This window comes from Acipenser ruthenus, chromosome 18 (genome assembly GCF_902713425.1).
Source record: "Acipenser ruthenus chromosome 18, fAciRut3.2 maternal haplotype, whole genome shotgun sequence".
Lineage (NCBI taxonomy): Eukaryota > Metazoa > Chordata > Actinopteri > Acipenseriformes > Acipenseridae > Acipenser > Acipenser ruthenus.
In genome coordinates, this window is record NC_081206.1 from 14,501,699 (window position 1) to 14,519,172 (window position 17,474).

Below are 17,474 nucleotides of genomic sequence, written 5' to 3' on the forward strand. Positions count from 1 at the left end.
TTCAATTCACTTCATGAACGATAATCATTCCTGGGATTTCAATAACCATTTACCTTACACAGAACTCCCCGTCCGTTTCTATAATGAGCTACGTTACTTGCACTTAATGTTCCTCTCAAGGAGAAACTTGTCCTGGCATTTTACGTAGCACCAAATCCTCCAAACTCAATATAAATCGCCCATTTATTGTAATATTTTCCTTTAAAACAAGAATCTACCATTCATTCTAGTCCACTTAATACGAAAACTTTTCAGACAAACACGCGAAACACTCAAGATCTCATCATCATCCCGAGCACTCCACAATAAGATGTCTATTTAATTTTGGTTCCCTACCCTGTACTAGTACAAGCCACTGTGGCTTTCTTCGTTAGATCACAACCCGCGCGCCCGTGCAGTGCTATGACAGTTCTCCCATAATCTGCCTCACCGTCACGGGGGTTAGTGATCACAGCCTCACAGTGCTCTGACTACTTGGTCTCCTGTGTAGTGCCAGCAACAGTCTCCGTAAACTGCTCTGCTCACAGGGTCAGCCTTGTAGTTCTCTGGGGTCTGCCCTGACCACTCGGTCTCCTGTGTATCGCACAGGGTCAGCCTTGTAGTTCTCTGGGGGCCTGCCCTGACCACTTGGTCTCCTGTGTAGTGTGAGCAATAGTTTCCATAAACTATGCTACTCACAGGGTCAGCCTTGTAGTTCTCTGGGGGCTTTTCCTAATCAAATCGCTGGTCCAGATTGTCTCTACTCACCGCCTCAGCAGGGCTGTTTTGTTCCGGATCCTTTATCCGCCTCACTGATGCCCCCAGCCAGATTCGGAGCGGACTCCGCCAACCCTCTTAGTTGCGGGCGTCCTGACCCAAGTTTAAGGATTAGGTCTCACCGGTGATTTACTCCGTTTCCCGGGACGATCAGCGGACGGAGTTCAGGATCCCATCCTCGTCGCCATATATGTGCTGGAATTTTCTGCATACAACCGAGCAGGCACCGTTCCCGTACCGAGGGAACGATTGAGACAGAGACAAGTTGGAGCAACTCATACTTTATTAGTCTGCAGACTGGAGCATTCAACAGAGTGTCACAGACTCTGCAAGCAACCGCAAAGAAAGCTCAAAATACACTAAGTCAAACAGTTCCTTATATAATCAGTTTTTGCACAGAGTTCATGACTTGTGGTAATTCTTGTCTTCCTTAGTCAGCTCAAACCAACCTTGTGGTATTCTTGATACTGTTGTCTACCGACTTTTCTGATTGGTTGATTTTTCTAGTTGCTAGGGAGAGAGTGTCTGTCAGGTCCCACAAAGTTGATTCCCCCAATACAAGAATATTAGCTAAGTGACTGGGGAGAAAAGAGGAATTATCGCTGTCTCAAAATATTATCATTTGAGACAGTGTCCTATTCTCATGTCGCTGACTCATGCACTTCTCTGAAAACAGGGCTGCTGACCCTTGGCCACATTCCAGTGTGTTAGTTCAACATTGTGAATCTAATACTATGTTAACATCAAACTTCATATAATATCATTATTCAGGTTATACAAATCACAGAGATCACCCAAACATATTAGATTAGAACTCTTTGTGCGATTATTCTATCATTCTTCTATCACACCTTTTATGCTATCATGCATGACCCCTTGGTAAACGATTGCAGCTGACTCTATTGCCTGCAGCTGCTACCTTGTTTACCTTCCAGGTCAATACGTTCCTGCAACGGAGTCTCGCCTTTTTCCAGGCTGACTGACTTCCCGACCCAGGAAATGAACTGTCAGGCCAACCCGTCCAAAGCCTTTCCCTTTCGCTACTTACCGCCCTCACAGGTCAGAAGGGAGATTTACAACCAGAACTCATTATATTTCTGTCACAATGTGTCATGATGATGTCAGTAGAGACTACACAACGTCAGAGTTCCAGCAGGGCAGTCTAGGCACACTCCAACTCTAGGGAAGTGTGCGCCGATAGTTCAGTGCCCTTGGCATTGTGCAAGTGTAACTCAAGCCAGGGCAATCTAAACTACAGGACTTTGCACCCAAGGCCACATGATTTATCCCATCCTTTCCTGCGGATTCCTTTATAAGTAACACATAACAGCTCAGTCTCCACTCCCTTCAATCTCCCAGTAACAGCGAGTCCCAGACAGAGCCTCTGTGCACAACACATGCTGAGCTGTGTGCCATTGCATCTTTCTGTTCTCTCCAGACAGCCACAGGTGTTTGTTCATGGTACTGGGGTCCAGGGAGAGCTGACAGGAATCTGATTGAAGAGAAGAGGATGATTAGAGAGACAGACCACCATGACCTGTACAACCACTGTATGGCGGCGTCTATTCAAGAAAGATGTTCTGAAAAGGCCCGCAGTTCGTGGACCTCTTGGTGCACCGGGACCTGTCGGAGCGTGGCAGGATCCCCAGCCCGGTCCTGGCTAAGACCCGGGTTGAGAGGTGGTTCGCCGGCCAAGGAGTGACGCGGACCCAGCTCAGTGAAGGGCGAGTCCGGGGCAGTTTGTTTCTGCCTGCAGGTTAGGGTACGCCCGTGTGGAAATCGCCAGCTCTGTTTCTATGTTATTTCGCCTTGGGTTTGTATTGTTTTGTACCCTAATTCAGTGTAGTCGAGGGTGTACGCAGGTAAATGGGGTTTACCTACTAATTGGGGTGATATAGCGTTTACACACGTCTCATATAAGGGGCAGGTAGAACCTGCACCTTTGCTGTGTCTGGCGTGTTGCTGCGCGCTCTCTTCACACGCACAGCACTCATCTAGCTTTGGACCCTATCTATATATTTTTCTGGATATTAATGCTGCACCGCCGCAGAGGTGTCAATCACCTGCTTTGCGTATATCAGTTTGGACTGCAGGGAAATCCTATTGGTTAAAAGAAGCAAAGACGCTAACTAACAATAGCCAATCGAGTGTGTTTTAAGAGATGCAGTGCCCGTCCACTGATTTTGACGAGGAGAGCACTTTTGTTATTATTATTATTATTATTATTATTATTATTATTATTAATAATAATAATTCTGACTGCATGTTAACAGCAGTAAACACAAAGGAAAGAAGAAAAGGTAGGCGGATACCGTTGCAAAGTTAAGCGGGATCTACGGGACTTTTTAATAACAAATAAATAAATGGGAATAAATTGTATCCATTTTTTTAGTACATAAAACATAAACCCCTACAACACAATTGACCTTGCGGTCTTAAAACTTGTAGAGATGGTATCATCCTTACAACACCATTTAAAATTAAAAAAAATAATACAAATGCCCTTAGATAAGTTAGAGTATATAGTAGTACGTGGACTTTTTGGTAAACTGCAAAGGCGTGTGCTTACTGCGTTTCTTTTCATTTTACTGTAGGTAATATTGTGTGTGACTCAGTGCGATGTTACTTCTTTGGTTTGGTAATTAATAGGAAGGCGCTGAAGGATGAAAGTGTAGTCGGACGATGTTAATTTTTTAAAAATAAAAACCCAATTAAAAAAACGTAAACAATGGTGAACCCAAGTTCCTACCATGCCACTGTCTAGCCTGGAGCACCAACCAGGGGAGTTTACCCACTTTTTATTTGCCACTACACCACTGCCCTAATTGGTTCTTCTGAAGTAAAGCGCACAGAAGCATCCAAATTCAAACAGGAGTCATACCTAACATGATTGTGGGGGACTAACTTGGTGAGACCTGCGATGTCTGAACTTTGAAGTTGGCTTCTTATTCGCATCCAGCAAATGTAACACACATGGAACTAGTAACGGGTATTTCAGGGGTTAAATCGCTCTGGGCCTCTTATTTCAAAGTTGATTCTACCAGAGAGGGAACCCCTCTACGTCACCTCAGTTACTTATTCAACTGCGTTATCGGCCAATTTACGTTACTGGACAACTTGTAATCTGTGCCATGTTTGCATGCTGTTTTTGCATCAAAATCCATTTGGGCCGGGATAAATACATATGGTTGGCGTACAGGGGTTGCCCCTCTGTCAGAATCAACAAAATAAGTGTCCCAAAGCGATTTTACCTTTGAAATACCCCAGTTACTAGTTCAATGTGTGTTACATTTGTGGAATGCGAATAAGAAGCTAACTTCAGCATAGTGTGAGACCTTGTGTTTATCCACGTCATCGTAAAGAAAAGAGAAACACTGTTCTGTACAGTACAATGTGTGTTATTTATGGATTGCTTTCCTTTGCGTGATATCTTATTGATATAGTCTGTATTCTGTAATATAAAAGAATACAAATGTGTTCATTTTTGACACACATTGCAAGCCGAATAGGGTTATCATATGGCTCCATGTCCCCCGGGACACTTGGGTTTTTTTTTGTTTTTAATTTCCATACCTTTGCATCCCTTTTACTTGTCTCTTTTCTGTAAGAGAAGCAGGACTACACTTACCAGAATGCATTGTGATGTGCGTTAAAAAGCCTGAACTGTCACAGTAAATGTAGAGCCATATGGTCACCCTGCCCCAGCACTGTACTTTCACTAACCCTGTTTGTTTTCATCAGTGTATTTGTTATTATGCATGGTGACAGTACTGTGTAACACATTGCTGACCTAGACAGTCTCATGAGAAGTTATAATGAGGTGATTGTTTGCTAAACACTCTGCTTTACCATCAAAAGCTGCAATATGAGGGAAGAAGAGTATATGCGTTCAGAAGCATCAGCCAAACTAACTTCAGTATCTTGTAAAAGTGATTTTTCACTGTACTTCAGGGATGGAAATCAGACTCCTGTGGCATAGCACTTTCACCCCTTCCAGGTATTACTACAAGCTTGATTAGCCACATGTATAGGGAACAAGCTCAGATGTGTTCTCTTAAATGTATAGTAAAACCTGTGACTATTCTATCTTATACTGAGTGGGGTTTTCTCCAGTTCACCGTGTTTCCTGATTTGTGTAGGAGCTGGCCCCTTCCCTGGTGTGATTGACATGTACGGCGATGAGGGTGGGCAGAGTATCGAGCCAGTCTATTGGCCAGCCGGGGGTTCGCTGCCTTGGCCCTGCCCTACCTGGGGAGAGAGCACCTCCCAGAATCCCTCAGTGACTTAGACTTTGGCTACTTTGAGCAGGCTGCCAGCTTCCTGCTTCACCACCCAAAGGTGTGATTGTGTGTGTGGTACCATTGGTCAGGGACGATACCGCGAGTACCGTCGATGGATTAACCAATCACAGCCAAGTGCTGACAACACGTGCTTGCCAGGAAAAATCATGAATGAAACTGTTGTCTACGGAGGTGTCCAAGCACCCTGAAGGGTTTGATCCCTCCCATATTTCATACAAGGACAGGCAGGTCTGTGTTTTATACATCGCCCCTGATAAGCATCCTTCCTGCCTTTTTTATCATTTCTGTAGTTCACTACTATTTTTACCGAGTAACTGTCTGTAAAGGGGCTTAGTGTCTAATTTAGCCTTCAGGGCCTTTTACCTCTGGAGGCCTGGGTTCCAATACGGCTCAGGTAACAAGTCACGAGTTTGAGGTCTGACCGTTGCTGCCAGCAGACATCACAGAACCACCAGACAATCTGGCACCATCATCGGTCTGTAAGGAGCAAATAATCAAACTCCGCCCCCTACAGCTCATTCAAAATTCTGCTGCTCGTCTTGTTTTCTCCTAACCTTGCTAGTCTCATGCTACCCCTCTGCTTCGCCCTCTCCACTGGCGGTATATCTCTGCTTGCATTCATTTCAAGAGCCTTGTTCGTCTTCACCACACTGCCCCCTCCTACCGCGTGTCTCCCTGCACCCCCCCTCGCCCTCTCCGCTCCACCTCTACAGGCCATGACTCGTCATGCCTTCCCTCCACTCTCCATCCTCCCGTATTCTCTCCTTCTCTTCCCTAGCTCCTCTGTGGTGCAGCCAGCTACTGGAGAACTCCAGGACTGCTCCTTCTCTCACTGCCTTCCACCGCCTCCTCAAGCCCCCTGTTTAAACTGCACTTGCAGATCTCATACTATGCACTGGACCTGCCTGAGCCAAGCACCACGTGACTGGATCCTCAGCTAATGCACCAACCTTGCACTGTATAACTTGCTGTAGTCCTAACGTGTTGCACCCTAGTTCATATATTGTACTTCAGTAGTATTATTTGCACTTATTGTAAACTATACTGTATTTAAATATGAATCTTTCATTGTAATACTGGACTGCCCTGTGACACCTGTAAGTCACCTTGGATAAAGGCATCTGCCAAATTAATAACAACAAACTCAACATTTTTTAATCAGAAATTGGATGGATTTCACTATTCTTTCATGAAGATACCAAACGGGTTTTAAAAGCTGCTATTTTTAGTTTTGCAATAAAATGTAATTCTATGGCCTCTGTTTATTGCATTCTCCATTTTAGCTGTTGTACTAGTTTAAGCAGATAGAAGACTAAACAGTCTAGTTTGATTACACCTGCCAAAGGTTAAATAGCATTTTACAGGAAACACTTGCAGAGCTTCTTAAATATTTTACCAAATGTTTGGGGGCTCTACACTTCAAACAAAAGAAAAAAAATACCGCAGTGGAGCTCACAGATTACTGTTTTACTGATCTTTTGTTTAAAAAATAAATAAATAAAAATAACCTTGAGTCAGAAAGGTCAAGTTCCTGAGTCTAAGAGACATTCAGTGAGATTACTAACAGGGCAGGAAATGCCTCTAATGTGTCTGGTACACCCATCTACATTACAAACTAAACGTCAACAGACTGACAGCAATTTTCTTAGTTCAAGTTGAAGGTGTCCATTGGAAACACAAGGTGGCGCACGCACAACTTACTGTGAGGGTCTGGAGGCTGGACCCCAGATCTTCAATGGAGTCTGGATCCGCTTTATTAATGGAAGACCTTTCAGGGCTCCCGAGTGGCGCATCCAGTAAAGGAGCTCCTCGCAGGATGTGCCCTATAGCCTGGAGATCGCAGGTTTGAATCCAGGCTATGTCACAGCTGACCGTGACCGAGAGTTCCTAGGGGGCGGCGCACAATTGGCTGAGCGCTGCCCGGGTAGGGAGGGCTTAGGTCGGCAGGGGAATCCACGGCTCACCGCGCATCAGCGACCCCTGTGGCCGATAGGGCGCCTGTGGCTCTGCAGCGGAGCCGCCAGATCTGTGTTGTCCTCCGGCACTATGGGTCTGGTGGCATTGCTGTGGATCTGCAGTGCGAAAAATGACGGCTTGGAAGGAGCACTTTCGGAGGACGCGTGTTCCAGCCTCCGTTTCCCGAGTCGGCGGGGGGGTTGCGAGCGGTGAGCTGGGGATACAGATAATAATTGGGCATGCTAAATTGGGGTGAAAACCGGGGTAAAAATAATTGTCGACGACGAAAAAAAAAAAAAAAAAAAATGGAAGACCTTTCAAACTGTTCACAGCAGATTAATCCGAGCACAATCGGAGTGCTAGAAAATTATTATTATTATTATTTATTTCTTAGCAGACGCCCTTATCCAGGGCGACTTACAGTTGTTACAAGATTTCACATTATACAGATATCACATTATTTTTACATACAATTACCCATTTATACAGTTGGGTTTTTACTGGAGCAATCTAGGTAAAGTACCTTGCTCAAGGGTATAACAGCAGTGAACCCACAACCCTCCGGTCAAGAGTCCAGAGCCCTAACCACTACTCCACACTGCTGCCCCTAATAATAAAAACTATAACTACCAGGCAGTTTTACGGCTTCCAAGCTCAGTACCAGTTGCACATTTTGGCAAGATGTAGCATTGCAGCACAAGTGTCAGCAACAGATCAGTTTTATTATCTCATGATGCTTTATAACTTTAAATACCATAGTAACCATGACCCTATCTACACACTATAAGGAGTTATAAGCTAATTTTACATTTAACCTTAAGGAGAAGTGAAAGCTTACGATCAAGGTCATTTTTGAATAGATAATTAACCTATATACACTGTAAGGAGTTATAAGCTAGTTTTACAGTTTAACTTAAGGAGAGGTCAAAGGTCACAGGCAAGGCGTTCTGTAAGGAGTTATAAGCTAGTTTTACATTTGACCAAAGATTCTGAAAGGTTTTTAAAGAAATGCGTCAGATGGCCATATTGGTTTACGCACAAACACCATTTTTGAAAAAGTCAATTGTATTGACACAGGGATGATGCTTGTCAGCTTTGGAGTTAATCAAATAAACCATTTTTCAACTGAAGTGGTTTCAAATGTAAGAAGAAAATGTAGGTTTGAAACAGAAGCAGTTTGATGTTTGGGGTGCGTTTCATTGCATTTGCTAGCAACCACTTTGATATAAAAATGTTTTTTGTTTTTTTTATAAATTTAGTCATCACCAGTGATTTTACCCCAGTTTTCTCCCCAATTTATTTATTTTTTTTGTTTTTATTAATCCCGGTTCACAACTGCAACCCCCCGGTGACTCGGGGAACGGTGCCTGACACACGAGTCCTCCTAAAAGGGGTTCCTGCCAAGCCATCTTTTTTCGCACTACGGATCCACAGTGAAGCCACCAGACCTATAGTGCTGGAGGACAACACAGATCTGAATGGCTCCATTGCAAAACCACAGGCCTATCAGCCACAGGAGTCGCTGGTGCGTGGTGAACCGTGGATTGCCCTGCCGACCTAAGCCCTCCCTACCTTGGCCGCACTCGGCCTATTGTGCGCCGCCCCCTGGGAACTCCCGGTCACGGTCTGCAATGACATAGCCTGGATTTGAAACCACACTCTCCAAGCTATAGGGTGCATCCTGCACTCCACACGGAGCGCCTTTACTGGATGCACCACTCAGGAGCCCCCATATTAAAATGTATTGCTGCAACTTAAACGTTACAGTTTGAAGCGGGTTTGGTGGTTGTTGACATATGCAATGTTTCAGATCAATCGATTCACCGCTTCCCAAGAAGAAGATTTTGAAAGGTTTTTAAAGAAATGCGTCAGGCTGCCATCTTGCCTGACGCAGGAGTACAATTTTTTTTTGCATCTGAACTATAATCTACACAGGATGCTACCTGCCAAGCTTCATGTTGATTGGTTACACCACGAGCAAACAGGAGCAGTTTAAGTTTTGGGAGGAAAAACAACAGCAACAACAACAATAATAATAATAATAATAATAATAATAATAATCTTTACAATAACAACAGGCTTCCCAAGCCAGCTGAAGCCTAATAATTATCCACATGACGTGTGCAGTCATAAACAGAGAGTTCAGTAATAGCAAGCTACACGTGTGCACTCACTCTCTCTCTCTCACACACACACACACACTGTATATGGGCGGAGCCAGCACCACATATCACGTGATGTTATTATTACGTGCAGGAACCATTACATTACTATGGTGAAGGCAATTCATACAAATTGACATCATATCCCAGGTGCACGGGCTTCCTGTAGTTTCACAGAAAGCAGTGCATACCCAGGGACTGTCCAGTATTGGACACATTACCGTATACTGAGGGACAAACACTACATGCTGGTAAAGGAACTAATAGTTTTTATCAATAACAAACAGATATACTTTTTTCATTGAATTCAACCCTTATTTAAATGAAACACTCCCCTATACAAGCACTTGTGATAATAGGGTGTCAAAACATAGTTTGTGCCTATTTGCTCGATTACACGGGACTGTGTATGATTAAAAAACTACGAGTCCCAGGAGGCTTTAGTTTGCACATGCGCATTTTTGCGTCGGAAAAGAAAATCCCACTGTCGCCTTGGAAACAAGGTATTTATTACCATGTCAAAATGCCCAAGAAAAATAGTCTTATATATCTCAGTATTCATGTCAGCAAGACTTTAATTTGGAAAATCAACCTTTACATTTTTTTACAACCTCACAGCTACAGCAAACAATACAATAATAATTAAATCAAGCTGTCCTTTTTTCTGTAATGCGCGCGTACGTGTGAAGCGTGAACGAGAATTAGCAGCGTTCACAAGCCAACGCCTCTAACTGAACCAACCAATCATTATGTAACCTCGGACCCTGCCCTCATCTTCTATTGCCAATAGCAAATGCGCAGTTACGTTGGACTAGCGCGCGTGAACGCGAAACGGCCGTTGCGACGGCGTAGGGGGGGGGCGCGCACGCGCAGGCTGCTGGTTGCGAGGGTAATCGCTGACGTCACCGCGGAGCTGCAGGAGATGCTGATGTGACAGCGAGAAGGAGAAAAGCGACGATTTTTAAAAACCAGCATAAACAACAATAACAATTTATTGGAACAAACGCTCTGTGGAAAGTTGTAATTAAAATTGAAATGATCGGGTTTTCAGACTGTCAGCGGCTGTAAGGAAAAGATCGGAAAGGTTTACCACACCCGGCTCCCTCAATACAGAGGGGTAAAACGGAGCAGCGAAGAGGTAGGAATTAAATTACTCAGAATACTGTTTGACAACAAATAAAATGGACTCAGATGGAAACCCGTCTGATTTAAATGGGGGTGGATCTGTTTTTAGATCTTCCAAGGTCGTCTGTGAAACACAGAGTGCAGAGAGCAGAGTGACTGGGGTTGTTTTTTAATTAACTACGGTACTGTAAATCTGGCCTCTACAGTGACACATACTAGCTCAAGGGACAATTAATAATACAGATATTACCCGTGACAGTGGAATTATCACGCATGCGTGCAGAACTGCGTCTCTCACCAGTATAAATACTACCGGGTTTGGATTGTGCTTTTATTATGGAAGGCAGTGTTTATCTATTTCACAATGGCAACCAATGACAGTAGGCAGCGCAGTTAAAAACATAGACAATACCATAGACTCGCGTTGTGCATAGACTGCATGCCCTCGTGTCGCCCGCACCGTAACGTGAACAGATGACGCATACAAAAAATAGAATAATAATAATAGTCACGGAATGGAGCTGTGGCATATGTTACAGTCTTTGTTTAAAACGAATGCCTATGTCTTCTACATTACCGGTATTTGGTTCATAGTCCGGACTGGGCTAGAAGACTAAAGACTGTCTTGGTGTTCCGCAGTAAGGCGTCAAAAATTACAAAACTATGCCAGATTGAGATATGCCTGGTTGTTCTGATAATACACCAAATTCGTGGTAATCTGCAATGATCATATATGATTTGTGTCATTACTTTTGTATATAAACGTTTGGCACGCAAACAGATGTCCCTTTGTAAATTGGGTATATGCATTCATTTATAAACCTTGCTAAAGGGACTTGTGAAATGGGTGTCGGAGTTCTTTGAAATAATTCTTTTTTTTATGGGGTTGGTTTTTACTATGGCCTCTTTGCAGCTGGCATGCATTTCCTGTCTTCCCTGCATATTAAAGCTGCAATCCCACCATCATGTTCAGTTTGACACTGAAATAACTCTTTGGATTATTTCATGTTCCATAGTTTATCGTACTGTTGTTTTCTGTTTCTTCAGTAGTTTATTACATTGTCAAGTGCTAAAGGCACATGTTTACTGCCATGCTGGTCGTGCGGTGTTGAGGGGATACCTTCATTATTATATGATTGAATGTTTTTTGGTATGACCCCTCCCATGTGTATGATGTGTATAACCCCCCCCCCCCCCCCCCCCCCAAGGGTATGCTAAGGTAACATCAGGTAGTGCAAGGTTAGTGCTAATTGGGATCTGTAAAACCAGCTACAAGCTTCCCATTTCATTTCTAATCTTATTTTGAGACAGCCTTTCTATTTTCTGTGAGCTTCACTGATGCCAACTGAGGAGCAGTGCTGAAGGCTACACACAGAGGTGTGGCTGGGGCTCCTGACTGTCTGCTCAGGATTGATTTATACGAATCGAATGTCAAGATCTTATCCATCACCAGTGCTTCCAACCGATGATTTTATAGAAACAGTTTGCATTGTACCTCAGTAAACGAGCAGTGGATTGAATGGGTTTGTATCTTGGAGCAGTGAATTATATTATTGTGTTTGAATGGGTTGGATTGCTAGATATACTGTACATTATAAAATGTACATTTTGGTGTGTTTTCATTATCATAGGTACAGCAACAACAACAGCAAAAAGTACAGACACGCAATGCCAGTTTCAAACTCTGGATCTAGTGTGTGAACAACGATCCATGAAGAACCTACGGTGCCTGTCTATGAATGACAAGGATCCTTCATCATGTTTAGCTCATGGTTAGTGTGAACGAGGGTTTGCTCCAGGCTTCCTGGATCATTTCTTAAATCCCAGGATTGGTTTTAGGTAAAATCCCCTAATTTGAGATTACCGCATCGGGATACTTCCACACAACAGGCTACCTGGTTTTCAAGTTTGTGGCATTTGGTCTTTTTTGCACTGTTGAAATTAACTTTGCCTGCTTGTTATTGACTCCAAACTTAAATAAATGTGATCCATCTGAACAGATGATGGTGTTTCACAGTGCTCTATATAAATATGAGTGTGTCTATGAGCGCCTGCCTGTCTGCGTGATCCCCTGGGAGCCCATTCACTTCTGTATATTATGCCTCAGTGGCGCCCAGCTGTTAACCAAGTCAAAAACAAACCCCTGAGGGACAGAAGACAGAGCACCTTAGTTTAGCACAATCCGGGGAAAAGCACATACACAGAATCGCCAAAATATGAAACCACAAGGTGCTGCCAGAGCACAGATTTGTAATTTCTCTTCTTCATTTTGTATGGTTTTCCGGTAGGGTATAGGGTTAATTAAAAACTTGTGTTTTTTTCAGCTAAGTAAAAACTAAGCAGTTTGGATTTGTGAGAACATGAACAAGCCATGTTTGTCACAACAGTATGAACTATTTTTACTGTGATTCGGTATTGATAACAAAGTGGTTTCTTACAGTATGTGGTTACATTTGAAAATATTTGAATCAGTGGTACATTATGCAAAATGCTAGTGGACTGCCTGATTCTATCAGCATTGTACTCTATCTGTGTTTAGTGTGTCCTGTTTCTCAGTCTGATCACTGCCCCTTTCTAAACTGAAGCACTGGTCAAAAAAGGTTTGCACGCAGTATATAAAGTAGCTAATTTAGGAAGTTTTCCAGGAATTGAAACTCCTGATTCGAGCCCTGTGCTAAAGGAACATGGTCAAAGGAGCTTGGGGTCAAAACACAAAGAAATATACGTTTTAAACAGGCTCAGTGTTTTAGAGGGATGCAAATCTGAGATTGTTGTTTTGATGCCCCTGCCCTCCACAGAAAATAATGCAGTGAGTATTACACAAATCCACACTAAACCTTCAAGGTAAAGACATGAATAAAACAATACAGTGTAAAACTTGTAGGATGACTAATTCAACCAAGACAAGAGTTACATGAGATACTATTAAGATAATGAAGTCCCTATGGAATGCTGTATGCTACACATTATATAAGACATGAGCCTCTTATCACACTGGGATAAATATTCAGGTATTTATATATCAGTTTGTAGAAGTAATACCCTCAAAAAAAAACATGCACGGTTCTGCTTTTGAAACCTTTTTCTGTACAACGTATTTTTTTATATTTCAGTATGAAAAATCCATGTCCATCACACATACAGCCTAAATCAATGTACTTTAAAAAGCGGCTTTGGGGTAATACTAATTCATGAAATAGAGTGCATGTGGTTTACATTTTTAATTTGATTCATGTCATGTGTTAACTGAACCAAAATTATAGTTGCTTCGTCTGTGCTTTTTTCTATTGCATGATTTTTATTTTCCTGATTTACTTTTTCAGAGAAAAAATAAATTAGGCAAAAAAGACAACAACAAAATTCAGAAAAAAGAAATGTTTTACTTATCAGAGTGTCTGGTTTTAAAATACTTTTTGTAGGTGTAGAATGTCCTGCTTGTTCTTAACTGGGGCTACTGCTAAGGTTTACAATTTTAGAAAAGCAAACTACAAAGGTATGAAACAGAGACTAACAGAAGTAGATTGCAGTAAAATAGAGAAAACATCCACAGAAAAAGGGTGGCTGTTTTTTAAAAATGTAGTACTAGAGGCACAAAACAATTACATCCCAAAAGTAGACAAATCTAAATCTAAAACAAAATGGCCAAAATGGTTTAATAGATCAATTAAAAAAAATATTCAGCGAAAAAAGGCACTTTACAGAGCGTTTAAAAAGGACCAAAAACAAAGCACACAGAAAGAGTACTTGGAACTGCAAACACAAGTCAAAAAGGAAGTTAGAAAGGCCAAGAGAGAGATAGAAATCAATATTGCTAAGGGGGCTAAAACCAATTCCAAAATGTTTTTCCAATATTATAACAGCAAGAGAACATTCAAAGAGGAGGTTAAATGTCTAAGAGACACAAATGGCAAAATCATAGATGAAGAAAAAAAAATAGCAAATATATTAAATGATTACTTTTCACAGGTTTTTACAAAGGAGGACACGGACAACATGCCCGACATGTCGACCTGTTCCTATCCAATTTTAAATAACTTTAGCATAACAGAGGCAGAAGTGTTGAAGGGACTAGGAGCTCTTAAAATAAACAAATCCCCTGGGCCAGATGAGATCCTCCCAATAGTACTCAAAGAAATGAAAGAAGTTATTTACAAACCGCTAACCAAGATCATGCAACAGTCTCTTGACACAGGGGTTGTACCAACAGACTGGAAAATAGCAAATGTAATACCAATCCACAAAAAGGGAGACAAAACCGAACCAGGTAACTACAGACCAATTAGCCTGACTTCTATTATATGTAAACTTATGGAAACTATAATAAGATCCAAAATGGAAAATTACTTATATGGTAACAATATTCTGGGAGACAGCCAGCATGGTTTTTGGAAAGGGAGATCATGTCTAACTAACCTGCTTGACTTTTTTTTGAGGATGCAACATTGAAAATGGATAACTGCAAAGCATACGACATGGTTTATTTAGATTTCCAGAAAGCTTTTGACAAAGTCCCGCATAAAAGATTAATTCTCAAACTGAACGCAGTAGGGATTCAAGGAAATGCATGCACATGGATTAGGGAGTGGTTAACATGTAGAAAACAGAAAGTACTGATTAGAGGAGAAACCTCAAAATGGAGTGAGGTAACCAGTGGTGTACCACAGGGATCAGTATTAGGTCCTCTGCTATTCCTAATCTACATTAATGATTTAGACTCTGATATAGTAAGCAAACTCGTTAAATTTGCAGACGACACAAAAATAGGAGGAGTGGCAGACACTGTTGAAGCAGCAAAGGTCATTCAAAATGATCTAGACAGCATTCAAAATTGGGCAGACACATGGCAAATGAAATTTAATAGAGAAAAGTGTAAAGTATTGCATGCGGGCAGTAAAAATGTGCATTATAAATATCATATGGGAGATAGTGAAATTGAAGAAGGGAACTATGAAAAAGACCTAGGAGTTTATGTTGACTCAGAAATGTCTTCATCTAGACAATGTGGGGAAGCTATAAAAAAGGCTAACAAGATGCTTGGATATATTGTGAGAAGTGTTGAATTTAAATCAAGGGAAGTAATGTTAAAACTCTACAATGCATTAGTAAGACCTCACCTAGAATATTGTGTTCAGTTCTGGTCACCTCGTTACAAAAAGGATATTGCTGCTCTAGAAAGAGTGCAAAGAAGAGCAACCAGAATTATCCCGGGTTTAAAAGGCATGTCGTATGCAGACAGGCTAAAAGAATTGAATCTATTCAGTCTTGAACAAAGAAGACTACGCGGCGATCTGATTCAAACATTCAAAATCCTAAAAGGTATAGACAATGTCAACCCGGGGGACTTCTTTGACTTGAAAAAAGAAAAAAGGACCAGGGGTCATAAATGGAGATTAGATAAAGGGGCATTCAGAACAGAAAATAAGAGGCACTATTTTACACAGAGAATTGTGAGGGTCTGGAACCAACTCCCCAGTAATGTTGTTGAAGCTGACACCCTGGGATCCTTCAAGAAGCTGCTTGATGAGATTCTGGGATCAATAAGCTACTAACAACCAAACGAGCAAGATGGGCTGAATGGCCTCCTCTCGTTTGTAAACTTTCTTATGTTCTTATGTTCTTATGTACTGGGTGACAGTACGTTAATGCAGTTTATAGTGCAAGAATGGATTTTGTGCTATTGTGTGAAACATACAGTATCTGCTGTGCAATAAGAGTCTTGTGGTAAAATATCCCAGGTGATAGGAAGTGTTTCACCTCTATGTATAGTCCTTACAAAGCTCACACATTTTACTCATCCATTTGTGAGACAGAGAAGGGTCCCTTGCCAGAGGTGTCTGAATCTAGGTCACAATGAGCTGCTTTTGCATTATGAGCCTGATCTCTGATCTCTGACCTCTGACCTCTGACTTCTGATCAAATTTTATTTTCCTTGGAAATGTGTTTCTTATTCCATTGGGGCAGTATTACCACTTTATTAGCTGAGCCAATGCTATAACGTGGTGTGACAGGAATGACGAGCGGTGACGTCAGACCAGAAGAAGGCACAACAAAAACAAAAGGTACGGTGCAGTGGCGCGGGCGCCGTTTTATTTAAATAATCCAAAAATAAATTAAATATTTAAACAAAAATAAACACTTGCTCGCAGAGCGAAAATAAAAGGTTTAACAAAAACAAATCACGAACACAAAAATACATAAACAAAGGTCAGGCTGGGCAGATTGCCTTCACTGTTCCTATGTTTCTTTTATTAAGTTTCGTTTTCGTTTTTACTCGCCGTCTCTCTGCTCTCTCGTTCCTCCTCTGAACTCCCACACCGAGCTGGAGAGCTGCAGGCTTTTTATAACAGGTGACCATCTCCCGATTAGCCACAAAATTAATCACTTAATTAATTCGGGAGATGGCCACCTTCTGCACAAGTTTTTTTTCCATTACTTCTGGCAGAGGACGAGCACCGATCTCGCCTCTGCCAGGGCATGTTTTAAAAATAAACAAAACAATAACACGGCGGTACGCCGTCATCTTTACATAAATAATAAATCCTGCGTCGCTCGCCGTCATACATTTAAATATAATAAAACAAATCATAAAACAAAACAAATACAGAATACACTGCACATGGGCGGAGGGGACTCCGTTCTAAAATAAAATAAACAAAACAATGTACAGGGCACCTCGCCCTGTTACACGTGGTAACAGCTTCATTGGTTTTGATAAGCGGCAGACATTTGTCATGAGATTTTGTTGTGCTAGTCTGTGAGTGAAGGCTATAGTGACAGTGACACCTGTGTGTTATTTATGTCCTCGGCAGTGGATGTATTAACCAGGCAGTTGTCACTCGAATGGCGTAGATAATCTTAGTGACTGCATGAGCTGTTTCCCCCACAGGGAATGAGCTCTATTGGAGGCAGCTGTGCGTAGAAATGTTATGCTTTTACATAGTATAGCTATACCGTGTACAGCACAAAATGTACCACACACCACAATTGTGATACAACAGTACATTTGTTATCTTTTTTATTTTATTTTGCATGTCCATTTTTTATTACTTTTTTTTTGTTTTCAAAGCACCACATTTAGCCGAATCTGGCAAATATACAGAACATTTAATACACATCCCATAAAACCCCTAAAACAATACCCTCCCTGTCTACTGAACACAGATCCCACCCATAT

The 17,474-nt window shown here is 41.9% G+C and overlaps 1 protein-coding gene across 5 annotated transcripts in view; it reads left to right on the forward strand.

Annotated features, from left to right (window-relative positions):
• The first annotated feature begins 9,979 nt into the window (after positions 1–9,979).
• The window catches only part of LOC117412380 (tau-tubulin kinase 2-like), a 62,067-nt gene continuing 54,572 nt past the window's right edge, over positions 9,980–17,474 (forward strand). For 4 of the 5 annotated variants that reach the window (XM_034927743.2, XM_034927745.2, XM_034927744.2 and 1 more), the window contains exon 1: positions 9,980–10,313. The gene's annotated coding sequence lies outside the window, so the exon portion shown is untranslated. Of the gene's footprint in view, positions 10,314–16,259; positions 16,360–17,474 lie in introns of those variants that run through there. The other variant, XM_058991245.1, reaches the window with a different exon arrangement.